We start from the raw sequence: 22,020 nt of genomic DNA on the forward strand, positions 1-22,020 counted from the left end.
ACGTTGAACATAAACCATAATGTCACCACAAGATAATTGAAATAAGTCTGATGACACTGGAGGAGCCGATTGCTCTCTAGTTCTCATAATTCACATTTACTACAATTAATTCCTGATCAGATACATGACTTAAACACATAATTCCATAGCATTTTATTCGCCTCAATAAACCGAAGAGCGGTAGTTCGATTTGTAGAGTTTGACAATTTTGCAGGTCTAATTTAATTTTGTGATGGAACTTTTGACGGAAACTTTCATCGCAAACTCCGTCATAAATTTCGTCAAAAAATCTAGCAAAAAATCTTTCAAAAATAAATATTTTTGACAAAATCTAAATATTTGAGTAGGGGGCCATCATTGTCTACCTTTTTGTTAAAAGATAGGGTCCTCGGTCGTCCAATCGAGAAACATATAGGAACAACAAGTTTCTTCTATAGTGTCACTTGTTCTTGCCTTCATGACACTTCAGTGGACCTTCCTAGCGCTTCTTTAAGGGCCCTTGGCGCTTCAGCAATGCTTCCAGCACTTCAGCAGGCACTTCCAAGAGCTTTCAATGACGTTTCTTCCGTTCCAATCTATTGTTCCACATCCGACCAATCTATTACGTTTCTAAGAGGTTAGTCTCTTTATTTAACCCTTAAGCTAATTTTATGTGAGGATTTATTTTCTAGGCTCTAGATTGTTCTACATTTTTGCATATTACTTTTCTTTATTTTTTATACAAAACATAAATGATCCACATCAAATGTGGATAAAAATCACCATTAGCCGTTGGGTAAATAAAAATGAAAAAAATAATAAGTAATGCGTAAACTATATTTTAAAAGACCAAAATTTAATTAGTAGAGACCTAAGAGACGTTGTGGGACATAGAGCATGAGCTATTTCCCACCCGTAACCAATCACCGAACTCGAATCTCTATTTATGGCGTGAATACGCCTAAAATATTTTCCTAGTTTTTAAAAATTTGGTGGAGACTATGTAGTCGTGAAAAAAAACTCTAAATAAACATATGACGACATGATAGGATCAACGGCACCAATAGAGACGGGGGTCTGACTATTGATGACGACTTCGGATAAAAGGTTTGATAGAAATCCTGTTAGGGATTAATATCTCTTTCTAATCTTCGTAAATCTTTCGAACTCTTAAAACAGATTCAAGTGCGGAAATGTTCGTCGGATTTGAAGCTTTGAACCAATGAAAGATGAATAGCAGAAAATAAAGAACACGAGAAGTTGTTTATGGATGTTCAGAGCAAACTCTCCTACGTCACGTCACCCCTTCTTCCAACCACCGGAAGGATTTACTATACTTCTTTGAATCAAATACAGCTCACTAATTTAGCTAACTCTCTGTTAAACAAAACAACCTTTGTTCAACTTACAGCACTGAAGTTTTATCACAGAAAAGACAGTATGTTATACAATGTATTCACAGATAGATGATAAGTAAGATATTTGATTTCAGGAACTTTCTTGAATGAAAAATAAAGCAATTCTCTTTTTTTTTTAGCCAGCAATATGTCCGTTGTCTTATGCCTTCTTTTGGACACATGTCATATTTCCGTTGGATGTAGTATCCATGAGGTACTGGGTAGTACAGCAGAAAAAGATTTCTAAGATCGTGGGCATACGTGGCGGTTATTCATTTGTTGAGCTCTGTTGTCAGCTGCCTGGAAGACTCTGCTGCCAGCTGTCTGGAAGAGCATCTGCCTTCAAATGCCCATCTAATCATCTTAGTCGTCCATTTGATCAACTGATCATCTTAGACGTTCATCTGCTTAGACACCTCATCTTGGTTGTCCATCTGCTTAGACGCCCCCATCTGATCATCTTGGTCGTCCATCTACTTAGACGCCCCCATTTGATCATCTTGGCCGTCCATCTACTTAGATGCCCCATCTAACAGTAGACCCCACCCACGTCTAACTCCACTGGTTAGACTGCACGTCTTAACTCTGTGCGTTGACTTTGAGCTGTGCCTGCAAATTAACAAAACTCTAATTATTAATTATGCATCTGGTGAGATTTGAACCTAGGTCACAGACAAGTGTATTTACCACTACACCACAGACTATGTTCATATTTAAATATATATTTATATATTTGATATGACTAACAATTATTGAACTTAGTTTTATCCATTTATTATCAAAAACCATTTCATCAATCATCAAATCAAAATTGTTAAGTTATTTTAAATCAATTAAAAATCTTAACCCAACAATTTCTCCATTTTTAATTATTTAAACTAAATTAACAAAACCAGTTTAAACATTAAAAATCTTAACCCAACACGACATCCTATTAAATAACATAATCTCTTCCAAATTCTATGGGATGGTAAGTTATTGAGTCGTTTATAAAATCTCGCTTTTAAACGTTCATTTTTTATCATGTAAAAATTGATGCCCCTCACAAAATTAATCTAAAAATCCCACAAACTTGGCGACTTTCTAGTCGTGCACAATTTTCAGGCGACTCTACTAGAAACATTCGACGCTTAACTTGAAAATCGATTTTCGCCAATTTTTAAATATATTTACCTTTTAATGTTCTTCCAAAAAATACGCTTTACTTGTTTATAATTGCATGAGATTGGAGCTCAGATGTGGAGGTAGTACAAGTATACATCGTTGAATGAAGCCTATACACCTAATGAAGTCAATATGGATGACACCCTCAACCTAGCCTTGGAGACTGTGTGAAATATTTCGATGAGAATACACTAGTAAATATCTGAATTAACACTCTCTTGCTTTCGAACATCACCTACTCTTGAAAATGAGGGATTTCGGATTTCGGTTGGAGGTATGTTCAATTGAGAGTCCCTCTTACATCGACGGTCGAAAGACTTCCCTTATTGGTAGAACAACTCTTTCTTAAGCTCTTTCACACTTTTGAACAAAAATCCAAAATATCATTTCCACCAAGTCGTTGTCTCGTCTCATCCTATCGAGCAACAAAATCACGTTATAAAACTTTTATTCTTATATGACTACTATTTATATGTAAATACGTGTATGCATATAGTTATATCTAGGTGCTCGTTTTATCCATTCAAATAAAAAAAGAGGAATAACATTCTAGAATGAATATCATAACATACTATGAGGAATAACATTCTAGTTGTTAAAGAAAATTTTAGAAAAAATAAAAAGTTAAAAGACTTTGTCTAAATTAGAAAATTCTAGAAAAGATAAAAGTCAAAAGATTAAGTCTAAACTATAAATTTCTAGAAAAGAGAAAAAATCAAAATACGAAGTCTAAAATAAAAATTTCTAAAAAAAAAAGTCAAAAGACTAAGTCTAAAATAGAAAAGAGAAAAACTCAAAAGACCAAGTCTAAAATAAAATTTTCTAGAGAATAGAAAATGTCAAAACACTAAGTCTAAAATTGAAACTTTTAAAAAAGATAAAAAAATCAAGAAAACATATAATCAAGAAAAAGAAGTGTCTAATTTACCTAGTTCTTATTTTTTCATGTCTTTAATACTCATATTACCATGTCAATGTTATATGAGTGAGTCAATGGGAGAAGAAATTCGAAGGAAAATTCTATAGTGTAATACATATTTCCTGAACAACATACTATGACTCTAAAAAGAACGTCCTTATCATGACCTCAAGTTGGAAATGCGTAGGAGGTGGACTCTTGTCACTAGGACGTTCACATAGGTGACAAACAAATATTTCCAATAGTCGAAAAATTCTGAGCGATAATGATGTTTAGATCCCATCCCCTTCTAGTTCTAAAGCTAGTATTAGATTCGATCTCTTAAAGTTATGAAAGAAGAATTTATCTACGTCAAGTATGATACATATATGATACTCAAACGTAACCACATTGACTTTCATAAATTTCACAACCTCGTGGTCAGAGACAAATGAAGGAAATGTGTCCTTTAATTTAATGTGCAATGACTAAACCTAGATAGGACAATTAACGCTAATAATTTAATCCAATTATGTTAGGAGTCGCAGTGCTTTGCTAGAAGCCAACTACGATTAATGGAGTTAAACCCATAGCTATTATAATTGGGTCCTATGAGGTCACACACTTAGAGTTGGCAGAATAGATTAATGAGAATGAAATCTAATTATAAATAATATATTAGATATTATTAATAATTAGAAATAATATTTGATTTATGAAATAAAATAATTAATCAGGGTAAATTGATTATGGAAAAATGAAAAAAATAATATTTTATTTATGAAATAAAATAATATTTTATTTATGAAATAAAATAATTAATTATGGTAAATTGATTATGGAAACATGATAGAAATAATATTTTATTTATGAAATAAAATATTTATCATGAATATTAATTCCAAAACGGAAGAATGCCAAAAGATGGTCTTTTGGTTTTCTCTTGTACCGACTCTCTAATTTAACAGCTTAAATAGGGATCTGGGAGAGAGAGAATCGGTAATCGAAAACCTCATTCTTTTCCCATAAACAATTAGATTTCTTTTGTTGTTCTTTCGTCTTAGCAGTCGAAGTCAACTAAATCTTGACGAGCTCGTGTGGACCAACTAGAGGAGCAACACGTGGGGCTCTCATCCTTTATACTACAAGATATACCGAATTCACGCATCAAAGGTATCACATTTTCGATAATGCTTTTAATCGCTAAATGCATGAACATCCTGAATAGATGTTAAGATAGGATCTTAATTTCCGCAGCATACATCTAATGAATTTCAATAATGGTATCAGAGCAAGGTTTTAGCATAAACCGATTGAATAAATTAATCGTTAATTTTTATACAATAATTTTTTGAAGATCTTGTTAGTCTTCTAGTTTGCTAGAAAATTTTACATGAACAAACGTAAATTTAAAATAAATATTTTAAGATTAGATAATATAAATATTTGAATAAAATAAATATGATTTATGTTACTATTTTTTAAGAGTTAAGAAATATTAAAGATTAAAATAAATGTGATTTATGTTACTATTTTTTAAGAGTTAAGAAATATTAAAGATTAAAATAAATATGATTTATTTTATACATTTTTTTCGCAATTGTTTTACAATTTATTTTATAATTAGATTATAGTATATAATTTTAATTCAATGTATGAACTTTAAGTTCAAGGATGGAGATCCATGAATTTTTTTTTTTAATAAAAGACAACAAAACATTAGTTTCTAAAGAATATTTGGGCAATGCCTTTCCGTGTCATAACCCATGTAGTTTATGGTTTTTTGGTTGAATGAGTTTCGCAAAAGCGATGGTGTACTTCCTCAACCTTATACTCATGAGGGTGAATTTATACGAGGATTCATAACCCTTGATACGGTTCTACCCAACAAGAGACCAATATAAATTTTTGGATCTTGAGGCATGGAGATGATTCTAACATTGGATGTGAATTATCAACCAAGAATTATAAAGGAATGTTTATAATTAGTAAATTATTACTTATCTTAAACACACAAGTCCTAAGGTAGTGCAAAACTACGTTGGGCTTGTATGTGATGGGATCTTGGAATCATTTTATTCATAAGAAACAATTATAACTTGAATAAAATGCGCAATTGTATATATTAAATTGTTTAATCATAGATATTTATAATTTTTTTCTCTTTATCAAATTTGCATATCTATCACATAATGTAGATAATGGCAAACGATAATTTTAAGTTCTCTCTACGCTCAATTGTTGAGAAAAACAAGCTCAATAGAACGAACTTCCTTGTGGGAAAAGAATCTGAGAATCATTCTCAGGTCTGAGGGACATGAGGATGCCCTTGCAACCCCTATCCCGATGGTGACAGAAACCTCATCTGATGAAGAGAAGAAAAACACAATTCAGTTGAAAAACGAAGCATTTCCTGTCACTTGCTTAATGCTTGCCGTAGTGGAACCTGAATTGCAAAAGTGGTTTTTGAATTTGATGCCTATATCATAATAAGTGAACTGAAAACATTGTTTCAAAATCAGGCAATGATAGAACTATATGAGACTCACAAAGCTATACTTGATAGAAATCTTGTAAAGGGAAAACATGGCAGTCCTCATGTAATTAGTCTTACTAGACTATTCAAGAGGATGGAAAATTTGGGGACCCCATATGACCAAGAGTTGGCCACTGATATTGTTCTTAGATCCTTACATGATGGTTTTGCACCATTTAGAACGCAATACCATATGAATGGTCTAAAGCATGATTTGAATGAGCTCCATAACTTGCTTAAAAATGCTGAAGGCAATATGATTAATGACAAAAGGAAGGAATTTCTTAATATCAACAATGGGAGGGGTTTTAAGAAGGTGGCCAAGAAAAGGAATAATAAACAAGGGAAAGACAAACAAGTTGTCATACCCAATGGTGGTGGGAAGTTAAGAGTAGCCTCTGATCATGATTGTTTTTTCTGCAAAGCCAAGGGACACTAGAAAAGAAACTGTCCCAAGTACCTGGAAGAAAAGAAGAATGAGACTGTGAGTTCCGCTTCAGGTATTTATGTTATTGAAATTATGAAAACCAATGTTCTCACATTAAATGAAGGTCCCACTTGGGTATTTAATATTGCATGTGGTGTTCACATTATTTCAAATGTAGAGGGACTAAGAAATATAAGACAGGTGAAGAAAGGGGAGATAGACCTACATGTTGGAAATGGAGAAAGTGTTGTTGCGTTTTCCGTAGGAGTTTATAGTCTATCTTTACCTTCTGGTTTAGTATTTGAATTGAATAATTGTTATTATGTTCCTTTCATTACTAAGAACCTTATTTCGGTTAGTGTATTACATTATAATGGTTTTGAATTTAGCATTAAAAATGGGAGTTTTTCTGTTTTTAAGAATAATATTTTCTACGCGACTGCTTAAATGAGTAATGGGATCTTCATTTTTTTATCTCAAATCAGAATTATATAACATAAATAACTAATGACGAAAGTTAAACAATTTGAGTGAAGCCTACCTATCGCATTGTCGATTGGGTCACATCGGTGTTAATCGCATGAAGAAGCTCCATAAAGATGGACTTCTTAAAGACATGAATTATGAATCCATTGTTGCATGTGAATCGTGTCTAATGGGTAAAATGACAAGGTCACCTTTCAAAGGAAAGTTTGAAAGGGCTAATAAACTACTGGGCATAATACATACTAATGTATGTAGACCAATGAACATAGAATCTAGAGGTGGCTATAGATACTTCATCATATTTATTGATGACATGAGTATATATGGATATGTTTACCTCATGTCACATAAATCGGAGTCCTTTGAAAAATTTAAAGAATTTCAAAATGAAGTAGAGACTCAATGTGACAAGAAAATAAAAGCACTTCGATCTGATCGTGGTGGTGAGTATTTGAGCCACGAATTTGATCATCATTTGAAAAACTGTGGTATTGTAACACAGTTGTCAACCCCAGGAACACCACAGCTTAATGGTGTGTCTGAAAAGAGAAACATGACTTTGTTAGACATGGTTCGATCAATGATGAGTTTTGTTTATCTTTTGTTATCCTTCTGGGATATGCCCTCACTACCGTTGTACTAACACTAAACATGACTCCATCAAAAACTGTAGACAAAACTCCATATGATATATGGACTGGAAAAGTTCCAAAGCTATCTTTTTTGAAAATATGGGGATGCGAAGCTTATGTTAAACGTTTACAAAAACATAAAATTGCCCCAAAATCAAATAAATGTTTCTTTATAGAATATCCAAAAAGGAGTTTGGGATATTACTTCTACAATCCAAATGATCAAAAGGTTTTTGTTGCAAGGGATAATGTCTTTTTGGAAAGAGAGTTTCTTTCCAACAAGTCAAGTGGGAGACATATTCATCTTGAAATAGTTCAGGATGATGAACAACAACAAACTCAACAACAAGATGATTCTGATAATATCGATGATTATATGATTACTTTTGATGGCCTAGGGCCTTAGATCATCCAAGAACCAGTACAAGAGGATCTGCAAATTGTTGTGGATCATATTTCGGATTCAGTTGTTGAACAAGTTTAACCCAATCGTAGATCGGAAAGGTCAAAGGTTATGCCAAGACGTTACAATGATTTTATCTTAAATATAAGTCTTGATGTTCTTATGTTAGAACATAACGAGTATTCTACCTATAATCAAGCATTGATGGGTCCAAACTCCAATAAATAGCTTGAAGCCATGAGGTTCGAAATGGATTCGATGTTTGAAAATCAAGTATGGGACTTGATAGATTTTCCAGATGGGGTTAAACCCATAGGAAGAAAATGGATTTTCAAACTTAAAAATGACAAAAATGGAAATGTATCTATTTACAAGGCAAGATTAGTTACCAAAGGTTTTAGACAAATTCATGGTGTTGACTATGATGAGACATTTTCACCAGTTGTTATGATTAGATCCATTAGAATAATCATAGTTATTTCTACATATTATGACTATGAGATATGGCAAATGGATGTCAAAACAGCTTTTCTAAATGATTTTTTAGAAGAGGATGTGTACATGACACAACCTGAAGGTTTTGAAGATCCAAAACATGCTGAGAAAATATACAAGCTTAAGAAGTCTATTTATGGACTTAAGCAATCATCCAGGAGTTGTAACTTTCGATTTGATGAGAAGATCAAAGAATTTGAATTCATTAGATGTTAAGAATAACCTTCAGTTTACAAGAAGTTCAGTGGGAGTAAAGTAGCATTCTTAGTCCTGTATGTGGATGACATACTACTTATTGGGAATGACATTCTGATACTAGAGTTCGTTAAAGAATGGATGAAGAAATGTTTCTCAATGAAAGACTTAGGAAATGCCAAGTACATACTTGGAATCAAGATCTATAGAGATAGATCTAAAAGGCTACTTGGATTAAGTCAAAAAAACTTATATTGATAAGATTCTTGAAAGATTCAAGATGCAAGATTCTAAGAAGGGGTTTTTACCCATTCAACATGGTGTATATCTTAGCAAGATGCAATGTCCTAATACACCTACTGAGCTTGAGAAAATGACCAAGATTCCATATGCTTCTGCTATAGGATCTATCATGTATGTCATGATATGTACACGTCCAGATGTTGCATATGCTTTGAGCATGTGTAGAAGATACCAATCAAATCCTAGAGAAGTACATTAGAGTGCAGCTAAGAATATCCTAATGTACTTAAGAAGAACCAAGGGTGATTTCTTAGTATATGGGGGAGATGAGAAATTAATTGTGCAAGGCTATACAGATACGAGCTTTCAGACTGACCGGGATGGCTTTGAGTCACAATCGGGTTATGTCTCTATCCTTAATGGAGGAGCTGTGAGCTGGAAGAGCTCTAAGCAGCATTTAGTAACAGATTCTACAACAGAAACTAAGTACATTGCTACAACAGAAGCTGAGTACATTGTTGCTAGTGAAGCAGCAAAGGAGACCGTTTGGATAAGGAAGTTCCTTAATGAACTCGGTATTATTCATAGCATTTCAAGGCCTACTGACATCTATTGTGACAATAATGGTACCATAGCCCAGGCAAAGGAACCGAGTTCGAGCTCTAAATCCAAACACATTATGAGGAAATATCACCTTATTTGTCACATCATCAATATGGGTGATATTAGGATGTGTAAAGTGCATACTGATAACAATATTACAGATCCATTGACTAAATCTATGTCTAGACCTAAGAATGAAAGTCACACTAGGGCTAAGAGTGTGAAGCACATTGGAGAATGGCTTTGATCTTTCTTTTGTACTAATTGATCTTTTATAAGTGTTTGACACTAGTTCTATGTTTGACTTAATAATTTTATGATATATGATATTTAATTCTTACTTATATTGTTCTAATCAATATTGAATAATATGTCCAAATAATTCATTATTAACAAATGAGATCACCTTAAGTGTTCTGATAAATGAAACCTCATTAAGCGAAATGAAGTTTTGAATTATTAAAAGTCTATAGTTCGAAATCATCAAATGGACATAGATGATTTTATATGTAACTATATTGTAAGTTGACTAATAGTGCCATGTTTCATGGGCTATAGAGACATGAAGATGTCTAGTCATTTACATATATGTGTATGGAGGATACATATAAGACTGATCGGCTTAAGAATCTTCAAATTTGTAGAATTTTAAGTAAAACCATGTTTAGTAGATTCCTCAAACATGAGTATGTTATGGTCTCTCTTGATAATTGGTATTTCTTTGACACTGTTAAGCACTTCCGTAAAAGGGAGTTATAAAAACAGTTGTTGGGATTGCAAAAAATTGAGTGGGAGCGATAGTCATACAAGACTGGAGAAATCCTCCTACTTCATGTATAACATGATACATTGGAAAGGATTGGTGTCTCGGCCACTTGAAGGGTAAAAACTGAAAACGCATGGTCATGCTCGGATAGATTACTTGAATCATCTGTTTTATTGACAAATTGAACTCAAAGTTCAAGAAACATATTTGATAAAGGATATAAATGTCACCATATCATCAAATAAGACATTAAGAGACAAAGGTATCTTATATTGCTCACTTGTTTAAGGACAAGTGGGAGATTGAAGAAAATATGTTTTTAATTTAAGGTGCAAGGACTAAACCTAGATAGGACAATTAACGGTAATAATTTAATCCGATTATGTTAGGAGTCGTAGTGCTTTACTAGAACACAACTAATATTAATGGGGTTAAACCCATAACTATTATAATTGGGTCCTATGAGGTCACACACTTAGAGTTGGCAGAATAGATTAATGAGAATGAAATCTAATTATGAATAATATATTAGATATTATTAATAATTAGAAATAATATTTTATTTATGAAATAAAATAATATTTTATTTATGAAATAAAATAATTAATCATGGTAAGTTGATTATGGAAACATGATAGAAATAATATTTTATTTATGAAATAAAATATTTATCATGAATATTAATTCAAAAACAGAATGCCAAAAGATGGACTTTTGATTTTCTCTTGCCTCGACTCTCTAATTTAATAGCTTAAATAGGGATCTGGGAGAGAGAGAAGCGGTAATCGAAAACCTCATTCTTTTCCCATAAGCAATTAGATTGCTTCTGTTGTTCTTTCGTCCTAGTAGTCAAAGTCAACTGAATCTTGACGAGCTCGTATGGACTAACTAGAGGAGCAATACGTGGGGCTCTCATCCTTTATACTACAAAATATACTGAATTCATGCATTAAAGGTCTCACCTTTTCGATAATGCTTTTAATAGCTAAATGCATGAACATCCTGAATAGATGTTAAGATAGGATCTTATTTTCTGCAACATACGTCTAATAAATTACAACAACGAAGACATCCCAAACATTCCAAATGTCCACTTAATGGCGATGACAATCCTCATTGCATACTACTTGTTAGCTCTCATCGATGACCAACCTTCTTCAAAAGTTTTTGAGGTCACTCATACATTGTGAGGAGGACAATATGACATCTCGAGATTGGTTCTAATAGAAATGATCATGTGCTTTAACAAGCCTTTTTTAGATCGAATCTCTAGGAGAGATTTGCCTATGGTTTTCTGGATGTGGATTCTTGAGAAAATTGGAGCTCTTTCCTCAGTCCCTACTACCACACTTTTCAGTTCAGATGTTCAAAGGACACTTCTTGAAGCAATCAAAATTCGAGTAACAATCGAACACAACAAACCTATTAGGAATCTAATGCCCTTGTACAAGATAGACTAGATGATATATTCGATGAACGAGCAACCTGTTGTCGTGCTTTGTGGACTAGAGCAAACAATGTCCTACTTCACTTCTCCTCACTTCAGATAGTTCCAACTCAAGAAAATCAATCCCTTACAAGGAACACCATCAACCACTAATGGGCCAATCTGATACAAGCTCTACTAGACTCATCTCGAAAAATAGAATTCTACGAGCAAACTCAATATCTCTTCAAATGCAAAAGACCCTATTGTGGACGTCGAAGTACTAGCCAAGTGAAGGAAAATGCCAAGACAAGAAGACTTAGATTAAACTTCTGTTTTCTATATTTTCCTTTTATGTAATTTCTTTTTTCTGTTATCTTGAACACGTGAGCGATTTATGTAATGTAAGGATGAGGGGTGTATGGTTTGTGATTGTGAGTTTGATTTTTTATTCACATGCCATTTCTTTTACGAATGGATAATGAGTGTCTATGTTCTCGACTATAGGATATACATGCATACGAGTAGCGCACTACTTATTTTCTTTTCAAAAGATCTCGAACTTATCTCTCTCTCTTGAACGTATAACTAACATTCACAATAGGAACTGAATGTGATCTAGTGTTAGGCCATTTTTCTAAGGTAATGTTTGATTCTGAAGAGCGCAATCCTACTCCTAGTCGAAGGCTAGTTATATTCACAACCATCAAAACTGGAGTGATGGCTAGCAAGGTCGATCTTAATGCCCTTGAGGAAAGGATTACTAATTTCATGATTTGATTTAAATCGATGGTCCCCCCTTCTGGTCAACAACCACATCATTCATCTATCTTTAACCTCAATCTGATATTCCAACCTAACTGAACTACTAACGACGAAACTATAGAAGATGAAGATTGAGTTGATTCAGATGAAAAAGGTAAAGAAGAAGAAGATATTTAGTTGGCCTGGAATAACCAGCTCAGAAAAAGTAAAATTGATAGTAGTAGAACATGACATTGAAGTTAGATAAGTCAATAGAAAAGCAAAAGAAATAGGATGACCTAAGATAAAACTTTTTGGTTTTGTTGATGGACAAGTTGGCTTGGGAATAGAGAATTGTTATGATCATATCAAGGAGATAAACCAGATGAAGGAAGTACAAGCCAAAATTTTTGAAGAAGTTAAATGAATCAACTATTAGTAGTGCACATAGAGTCGTAAAGACGTGAAGGCACAATTTGAAGGTAGCCCAAAACGTCACCATTTCCCATGGAATGAAATTTCCAAATCCCCCATGTTAGATTATAATTTATGAAATGTTTTTGATAATGAATGGATAAAACTAAGTACAATTATATATATAAGTTAAATTATATATATATTTACTACGTCATATAAAATATATTAATATAATTAAAGATAACAATAAGGTGTTCTAGTACAATGGTAAATACTCTCGTTTGTCATACAGGTGGTTATGGTTCGAATCTCACCAAGTGCAAATAATAATTGGAGTTTTATTATTTTAAGGAAACTAGGTAAATACCGAAATTTCCACATAGTTTGCAATGGCGTATGCGGTAGTTTTTGCGTCTAGTATTATGTGCATGTTCACGTCGCTTCGGTATTAAATGCATTTCGTGATGGGCAGTCTGGCAAAGTCACCAATTTAGGATGGACATTCTGATACAGCAGCGGAGACAGACCTAAAGAAGACTGTCATATACCAAAATTATTCAAATCCCCTGCAATGAACGTTCCTAGTACATCAGGCTCCATTAATGAATTCTTAGCTCACTATCATAAAATTACAGATAAAATCAAAAGACGATCTTCTCTGATGTACCCTTCTGGAACTCAACTAATCAAATTAGAACTGGTGTCCTCTAAAGCAGATATATCCGTTGGTGAAGCAAATTTTGCTCGTTGCAGCTTGCCTAATTAAGAAGACAAAGGACAATTTACTTTACAAGTGTTAAACAAGCTCTATCAACTCCATCGTCAGTTTTACAAGCAAAAATACCAATTGTTCTAACTACTCTCTCAAGATCTAAAAGTCCTGAAAGCCTTCAATTTAGGATGGACATTCTGATACAGCAGTGGAGACAGACCTAAAGAAGACTATCATATACCAAAATTATTCAAATCCCCTGCAATGAACGTTCCTAGTACATCAGGCTCCATTAATGAATTCTTAGCTCACTATCATAAAAGTACAGATAAAATCAAAAGACGATCTTCTCTGATGTACCCTTCTGGAACTCAACTAATCAAATTAGAACTGGTGTCCTCTAAAGCAGATATATCCGTTGGTGAAGCAAATTTTGCTCGTTGCAGCTTGCCTACTTAAGAAGACAAAGGACAATTTACTTTACAAGTGTTAAACAAGCTCTATCAACTCCATCGTCAGTTTTACAAGCAAAAATACCAATTGTTCTAACTACTCTCTCAAGATCTAAAAGTCTTGAAAGCCTTCAATTTTTCTAGAGTGTTAAGATTCTATTACATACTGCGTATTCTGTGTGAATTGGTCAGCATTGTAAGTTGACAAAATTTTGTTTATGTTCAATAGAGTGAGTGTGCTAGGAGTTCGAAAACAGGCAGTAACTAAGTCCTGGTTGTTCGACTGGGTTTGTACAAGTTTTGTATTTAAACCAAATCATCTAGTGAATATCCTTCTCGAGGTCGAGAAGAAGGGGTGACGTAGGAGAGTTTTTTTCAGAACATCCATAAACAAACTTTGTCTCGTGTATTCCTTTCTTTCCATCCTTTTCACCTGATGTTTTAAGTCAAAACAAACATTTTCGCACTTGAACTCTGTTCAAGAGTTTGTGACGACTTGCGAAGAATAGAAACGAATACTAAATTCTAACAGAGTTAATATCAACTAAAGTGTGTAAGCGTTCAACATAGTACACTAGTAAAAAAAGACCTTATAAAAATTGGTATATCAATCGTTATTAACCTCAAAATCAATCGTTATAGGCCTATATCGATTGGTCATATACCAATCGCTCTCAATCGACAAAAGTGTTCCCGTTGTTGCCTTAATTGGCAATGGCAATTGGTAGATGACCAATCGCTATAGGCCTATGGTGATTGGTGTAATAACCAATCATTGGTGCTCACTAAGGCTATGACGACTGGTTTAGTGACAGGTCGGTGATGTTTATTAAGGCTGTGGCGATTGGTAATTTAACCAATCGCTATAGACCATTTTTTTTATTAAAAAAAAAGTTAGTGATTTATACATGCGCGAGTCTTGTCACAACTTGTATTGTTACAAGTTGTAATCTAATTAAGAATTTTGTAAAAGGAGAACACATATTCTTTGATTGTTTCTCACCTAGCTACACTTGTATACTAGATCTTGTAAATGTTTCTCAAAATAATTGACAGTTTTCTTAATAAGTTCATTACAAGAAGCTAAAGTGTCACATGAATTATATGATGGTAGTAGATGGTCCATTCTCACATTAGTAGTCACCGATCCAGAACATGAACGATCAACTAGAATAGCGTAGATCTACACAAAAATGTATATATAAATGTAAATCAACATGGATTTCAGGATAAATACACATCATGTGCATATCAGAATATTCATTTGAGAGAAAAAAAAGGGTGTCCATTTTAAATGAGATCTATAAATAATTGAATTAGAAAAATCTCACAATAAGTAACCAACAATAAGTAACCAACAACTTTCTAGATTTTCAAGTTATCAATAAGGGATTTATGTCCAACTAAAAGCTCAAAAGTAAGCATTCAATCAAAAGATGAATCATGTCTTGATGTTTATCGGTTACTTTCAAGTGGGAGTGAATAAGGAAATAGGCAATTTTCTTCGCTGAATAGCAAACAAGTTGCCCATGAGAGCACTAACTAGTCAATTTAACTGAACTCAAGTTGCTTCATGAAGTCTATAACGACAGATAATTCCATTACAAGGCAAATTCTACATTATCAATCTCAATTTTGCATGGACTTTAAAACATTAAAAATGTGAGCCAAATATGTAAAACTGTATCTATTGGCCCTACACTTTTTCCTAAATGGGCTGCAGAATTATTTTAATTGAATACCTTGAGAATATTTGGCCTCACTAAATTTTGTGCAGAGCTCTAATAAAAAAGTGAATAAATCTCATAACAAAAGTCATTTCCAGGTCAGCCATTTATATTGCATAAATTTCACATGATTGTTTAAGATGTTTTTTAAAAACTTAGGCTATCATTAATGGCAGATCAGATACCTTTGCATGTACATGATCATCTGGATTTAAGCTTAAGAAATCTGTGTGCATAACATCCACATCTATTAACCTTTTAAGAGGTTATCTAAACAAATGTGAAGTTAATATAGTTTTACACATGCATCTATTAAGCAAACGACAAGTGAATAAAATACGTAGGAATAACTTCAGAAAGGATACTTGTGGCACCAGCCAATGCAACGGTGTTCCTTAACAGCTCAACTCTTTCCTTGTTACATTCACAAGCTATAATTTTCCCCTTTCCTTTCATTATCGCAGCAAGGTATATTGTTTTATTCCCTAGTGCAGCACATGCATCAAGTACCTTACATTTCATTAAAGAATTGGTTTAATTGTGACAGAAACAAGCTAGTCAAGTCTTATAAGTAAGAAATAACACTAGCTAAGCTAACCACCCATCCTGGCTCAAGTTGAAGGGCTGCAGTAGAGATGCAACTTGCTTTTCCCTTGCAATAGTGTCAATAGAATGTACCTACCCATAGGAACTGGCTCTTCAGTAACTCTAACATTGACATCAGATACATTATTATAATTAGCTGTAGTTGGGAAAATCCGTTGCTTGTAGATTTATGTTTTCCTGATCACAAGCTTCAAACAGAGGAAATGCAATATCTCAATATACATTTAAGATATATATTGGCCCCCATTTGAAAACAAAAACAATAAGTATTATGATTTAGAATAAACTATCATTAGAGATAATGAAATCAATGAATGGAAACCTGTCTTCAAAGGCATCAATGATATCTAAACATGGAGGAGATTGTCGAATGGTTCCCAAGTGTTGGCTGTCTTTGGCTAGCCACGCCTTCAAAGGAAAGTCATGTACACGGATATGAATTTGATAAATAACTCATAATATTAGTTAGGGCACGCACCATTTAATGAGATATTGAGCTTCGCCCTTTATTCACAACAACATTCAGAACAAGGAATAATCGAAAAGAACATCATTTTGCCAATATAGGAATAAAAGAAGCATATAAGGAAGGAGAAAGAGGGAGAGGATAGATAGAAAGAAATATACGAACCCTTTTCTTTCTTACGGCTTCAATCTCATAAAATCCTTCAGCTAACTTGGGACGCTCTCCTTCCATCGCAGCTTATTCAAGTCATCAACAATGGAAGCTTCTCTACAACTCAGCAGCACGAAGCTCTTTAGGCCTCAAATTCTCAATTCCAAATTTTTCTCTAAGAATTTGTACAGATCCCCAACGATTCGCTACTCCGTCACCTCACCACAAGAACTTACTCAGGCCCTGAAGAACTTATCTGCGTTTCTAAGAAGGCCCTCGTTCTCTCCGGTTCTCTCGTGAGAGAGGAAAGAGATAAAAGAGAGAGCATTCATTCCTAGTGTAAGATAATTTCATTCCTAGGGTTTAAGAGAAAAGATGTCTACAGGTTGATATGGCGATTGGTTTTAAAAGCAATTGCTACTATGACTAAATAAAGCGGCTAAAATCTGGCGCCTTCATTCAACGATTTTTTAATGGGATGATAGTGATTGGTTCAAACCAATCGCTATCATCTTGTTAATACGATTGGTATTTAAACCAATCGGTGATAATGCTCATTATTAAGCCTTTTTTTACTAGTGGTAAGACCCATCTCTATCATTTATCCCGATCCTAACATCCCCAAGTACGCTGGAAAGAAGGAACCCTTGACCTTCATGAATGAGTATCACTAACATCATGCCATATAAGCTCGATGAGGTCAACATGACTTAGTTCCTAGGTACTTTGCAGATATTACCCTAAAATGGCACACGCGTCAGAATATTATTAAATATCAGACTGGTGAATGTATTCATTAGTTAATTCGCTATGTTTATGAAAGTCGACAAGACATAGAGGAAGTTACATTAGATCCGACAAGGCCCAAACGAAACCTTAGAGAGCTATTCAAATAGATGAAAGGAAGTTGCCTTATAAATAGATGAGCTACCTTGTGAGCAATCTCAAATTGATAAGTTGTGCGACATTGTGAATGTACAATACATAAAGAAGTTGTTAGGACCCAAGTATCGTTATTTTGAGGATCATACTAGTGTAGGGGAAGGATATGATGATGTCCTTAGAAAAGAAGAAAAAGAAGGTAAGAAATCGTACTATGCTGCTCCTAGATATTGCCATCCAAAGAAGAAGCAAGAGGTTAGACACGTCGCTAATATCAAGGAGGACAAGAACATAGGGCTAGTATGCCCACCAAGACAACCTCTTCCTCCTAAGAATATTCAACCACCACCATTAAGGAACGCCACTTTTTTTAAACATTGCAGAAAGTTTGATGACCTGGTGATATCAATGATAAAGACCTTAAAGATGTTGTTACCGAGAAAACTAATCCAAGTGTTAACGCCATAACCTAGAAGAGAAGTAAAGGGAAAGTTCGTAAACGAATGGTGATAGTATCATCAAGCAAAGGGGCACTCCACCAATTTTTGCTTCGCTCTCAAACATAAAATTCAAGATCTTATAGATATCAACGTCATTCTAGCACCACAAGTCAAAGTCGTCCTCTACTAGCGCATGATGTCAACCTAATCGAGATAAATGAAGTGATGAACAAGGTTATAGATGTGTCTAAATTGATTGAGAATGATGGTTGGATGATCACCACTTTTGATTTAGGCAACTTTGAAAAATTCAACCCAGATAATTGGTGGAAAACTTAGTTGATTCAAGATAGTATAGATGTCATCAATGATTTGTGGGAAATAAAACCAGTCTAGGCTAGCACATAATTCGTAAGCGATTGGTGATCTCAAGGCATAAAGGCCAAAGTTGTTAAAGATTCAAATGATTTTGGAATATGAACAAAGATATTGTAAAAGAATCTAAAAAAGGCAAGCAGACAAAGATCTATGCGACTCGGAAAGGAACATACGACCAACCCACCTTCATGAAAATGATGTCTCTCGAGAAGAAAACAGAAGTTGACAAGGGTAAGAACAAAGAAGATTAGGTACCGCGGGCACATAAGGTCGGAGATACTCTATTAACTTAGTTAAAGAAGATGGACGCAAATGTGTCCATCTGAGCACTACTCATGTATTCAATCAAACATTATCAAGCTATTTTAAATGAATTATCTTAAGAAAGCAATATGATTAACATGTCTCTATAGCAGTTAGTGAGTATGGTTTATGGAGTAATAATAAAATATAAAATAGTCTTCGATGATTCATATTTGCCTTCATTCGGCGCAAATCACTCTAAAGCCTTATAAATTTCAGTGAGTATAGAAGGTAAATCTGTTCCAATAGCCTTAGTCGACAATGGGTCAGCCTTAAATATTTATCCATGAAGAACATTGGAAAAGATCGGAGTGTCCAAAGAGAAGTTATTCCATAGATCTATGCATTCATTGCTTCTACATTACAAAGAAGAAAATCATGGGAAGTTTCAAAACGATGGTATAAATAGTTGGGGTTTCATCCGAAGTTGAGTTCATAGTGATCGACATTATGTCATCCTACAATATTATTCTAGGAAGACCGTGGTTACACTAGATTAAAGCAATTACATCGATGCTTCCCCAGAAAGTTCATTTCGTTTTAGAAGGAAGGATGATCATTGTGAATGGCAAGACATATGTTACAGTTTGTACAAGCACGACAAACACCACTTCACAAGAAGTTTAGCTTAAGGATTTGGTCATAGATACAATATCAAGACAAGGTAACGATCCGTACAAGATACTAATATTCGACTACTTTTCTGCTCCGACTCTTTCTATGATGAAAGAGATAAACAATATTCTGTGTTTTGGTTTAAGTCTTCATGCTATATGTATCCCAGGTTAGTGTAGATGATTGGGAACCTAAATTGTCGTTGTATGAGTTACGAGCCATTTAGGATCAATGAAGAAATAAGAGGTAAAATAATCGACACTTATATTCCAATCTAGTCTATACTGAATGGGCAATTCATAAAAGAGGGGAAAATCTTATCTACTTCAAGTTCCTTAAACCTTTATCCATCTAGTCTCAAAATCATTTTTCTTTTATGATTTGGGGGAACCTGACGATTGGAAAAACCTGCTCGAGAGAATGCACAAAATCTTTCATGAACGATGACCTAAATAAAGAGACAGTACTAAAGTCGGTGTACAAACAAGACCTTCTGTGCCATTCTGGACAGAAGAATTAATCCACATGGATTCAGATTTCGAAGACGCCACTAACAACGACGAAGACAATCCCTATTTGATGAAACAATTGTTAGGCGTTAAGAGCACGTTAATATACGCTAAAAATAATTTAGACATAAATGAGACAATTTCTAAAACTCTAACCGAAAAGATCTACTCACATGCTGACTTAATTCTGAGAACAATATTTCATTTGATGTTTCGAATAATGTTTTAATAAGGAATAGATAACTTGTGACTATACACCCTCTAAAGAAACGTTTGAGTCAAAAATACTTACAATATGAAACACTACTTAGAAAAACAAGATGATGATAATTTGTCAACTGTAGATGAAATAATTGAAATTAATCTTAACATAGAAGAAGATCCAAAAATAATTTTAATTGGAAAAAATTTAAACAATTGAGAACGAGATGATATAACTAAACTTTTAAAATGAACAAAGACGTGTTTTCCCGGTCCACAAGGACATGCCTGGAATCGATCCTCAAATCATTTAGCATCACATCCCGTTGTACAAAGACACTAAACCTACAAAGCAAAAGCTCCAAAGAATGATAGTCGAAATTATCAAAATCGTTAAAGAAAAGGTCCAGAAACAACTCGACGCAAGATTTCTTGAAGTTGTAGACTATATAGAATGGGTCTCCAATGTGGTCCTTATTGCAAATAAGGATGGAAAGATTCAAATGTGTGTCAATTATTGAGATCTCAACAAAGTAAGTCTTAAAGACATATTTCCACTACCACACATCGACATGTTGGTTGATCATGCCACGGGACATCAACTACTTTCATTCATGGATGGATTCTCGGGATATAACCAGGTTCTAATGGCTCCATAAGATAAGGAGAATACGACGTTGATCACGAAAGTCAGAACGTTATGCTATCGAGTCATGCCTTTAGGGCTAAAGAATGTCGGAGCGACGTACCAGAAAGCAACCATAAAGATTCTACACGACATGATCCACAAAGAAGTAAAAGTCTACATAATTGACATGATCGTTAAATTAAGAGATCAAGAGGGCCACATCCAAAACCTCGACAAATTTCTACAACACAGTAGAAAGTTCGAGTTTCGACTCAATCCAAAGAAGTGAACATTTAATAGTATGAAAAATGCTAGGTTTTCTCATCGAATGCATAGTCCAAAACTTCAGTACTTCAGCGACGCTTTCAGCACTTCAAAAAGCGCTTTGAAGATATCTCCATGACGTTTCTAATGTTCCCAACTAATGTTCAACGCCCGATAGAGAAATCATTCCACTACTTTGATGTTCGTTCCTTTTGTAGACGCTTCCGACCGAGAGTCTATATTGTTGTCTCACTACCCTACACCCGATCGAATATCCTACCTGATGATCTCCTTTGTCGACATTTCCGACCGAGGGATGAACTCTATCTATTGTTGTTTTGCACCTGACCGAGAAGATTAAAAACTCGATGTTACTATGCTGATTCAAACGAGGAAATAAGTTTCTTTGTTGTTGCTTACGCCTAATCGAGAAGATGAGTCGATGTCTTACTACTACCAACACTTGTGATATAGAAGATGGATGTTTCTCACCCGTTTCCACTAGGGGTGTTCAATATTTGGTCTAAACCGAATATCTGATCGAATTCGAATTTCATTTTCAGTTTTCAAATCAAATTTCAAACCAATTCGAATTCAAATACGGTTTTTGAATTGGTTTTCGAGTTTGGGTTTGAACTCGAAAACCAAACTGAAAACCGAATTCATTTTTTATTATTTATTCTTCCAAACTTAGATTAAGAAAAAGTTCAAAATAATCAAATTAGAATATTTTGAATTCAAGTTTTAATAATAAAAGAAAAGGAAACAAAAACACTAGTGGTCTAATGGTAGAATAGTACCCTACCACGGTACAGACTCGGGTTCAATTCTAGCTGGTGCAATTTTGAGTTATGCTAGTTCTCATTTATTCCAAAA

This window comes from Impatiens glandulifera, chromosome 2 (genome assembly GCF_907164915.1).
Source record: "Impatiens glandulifera chromosome 2, dImpGla2.1, whole genome shotgun sequence".
NCBI classification, from domain to species: domain Eukaryota; kingdom Viridiplantae; phylum Streptophyta; class Magnoliopsida; order Ericales; family Balsaminaceae; genus Impatiens; species Impatiens glandulifera.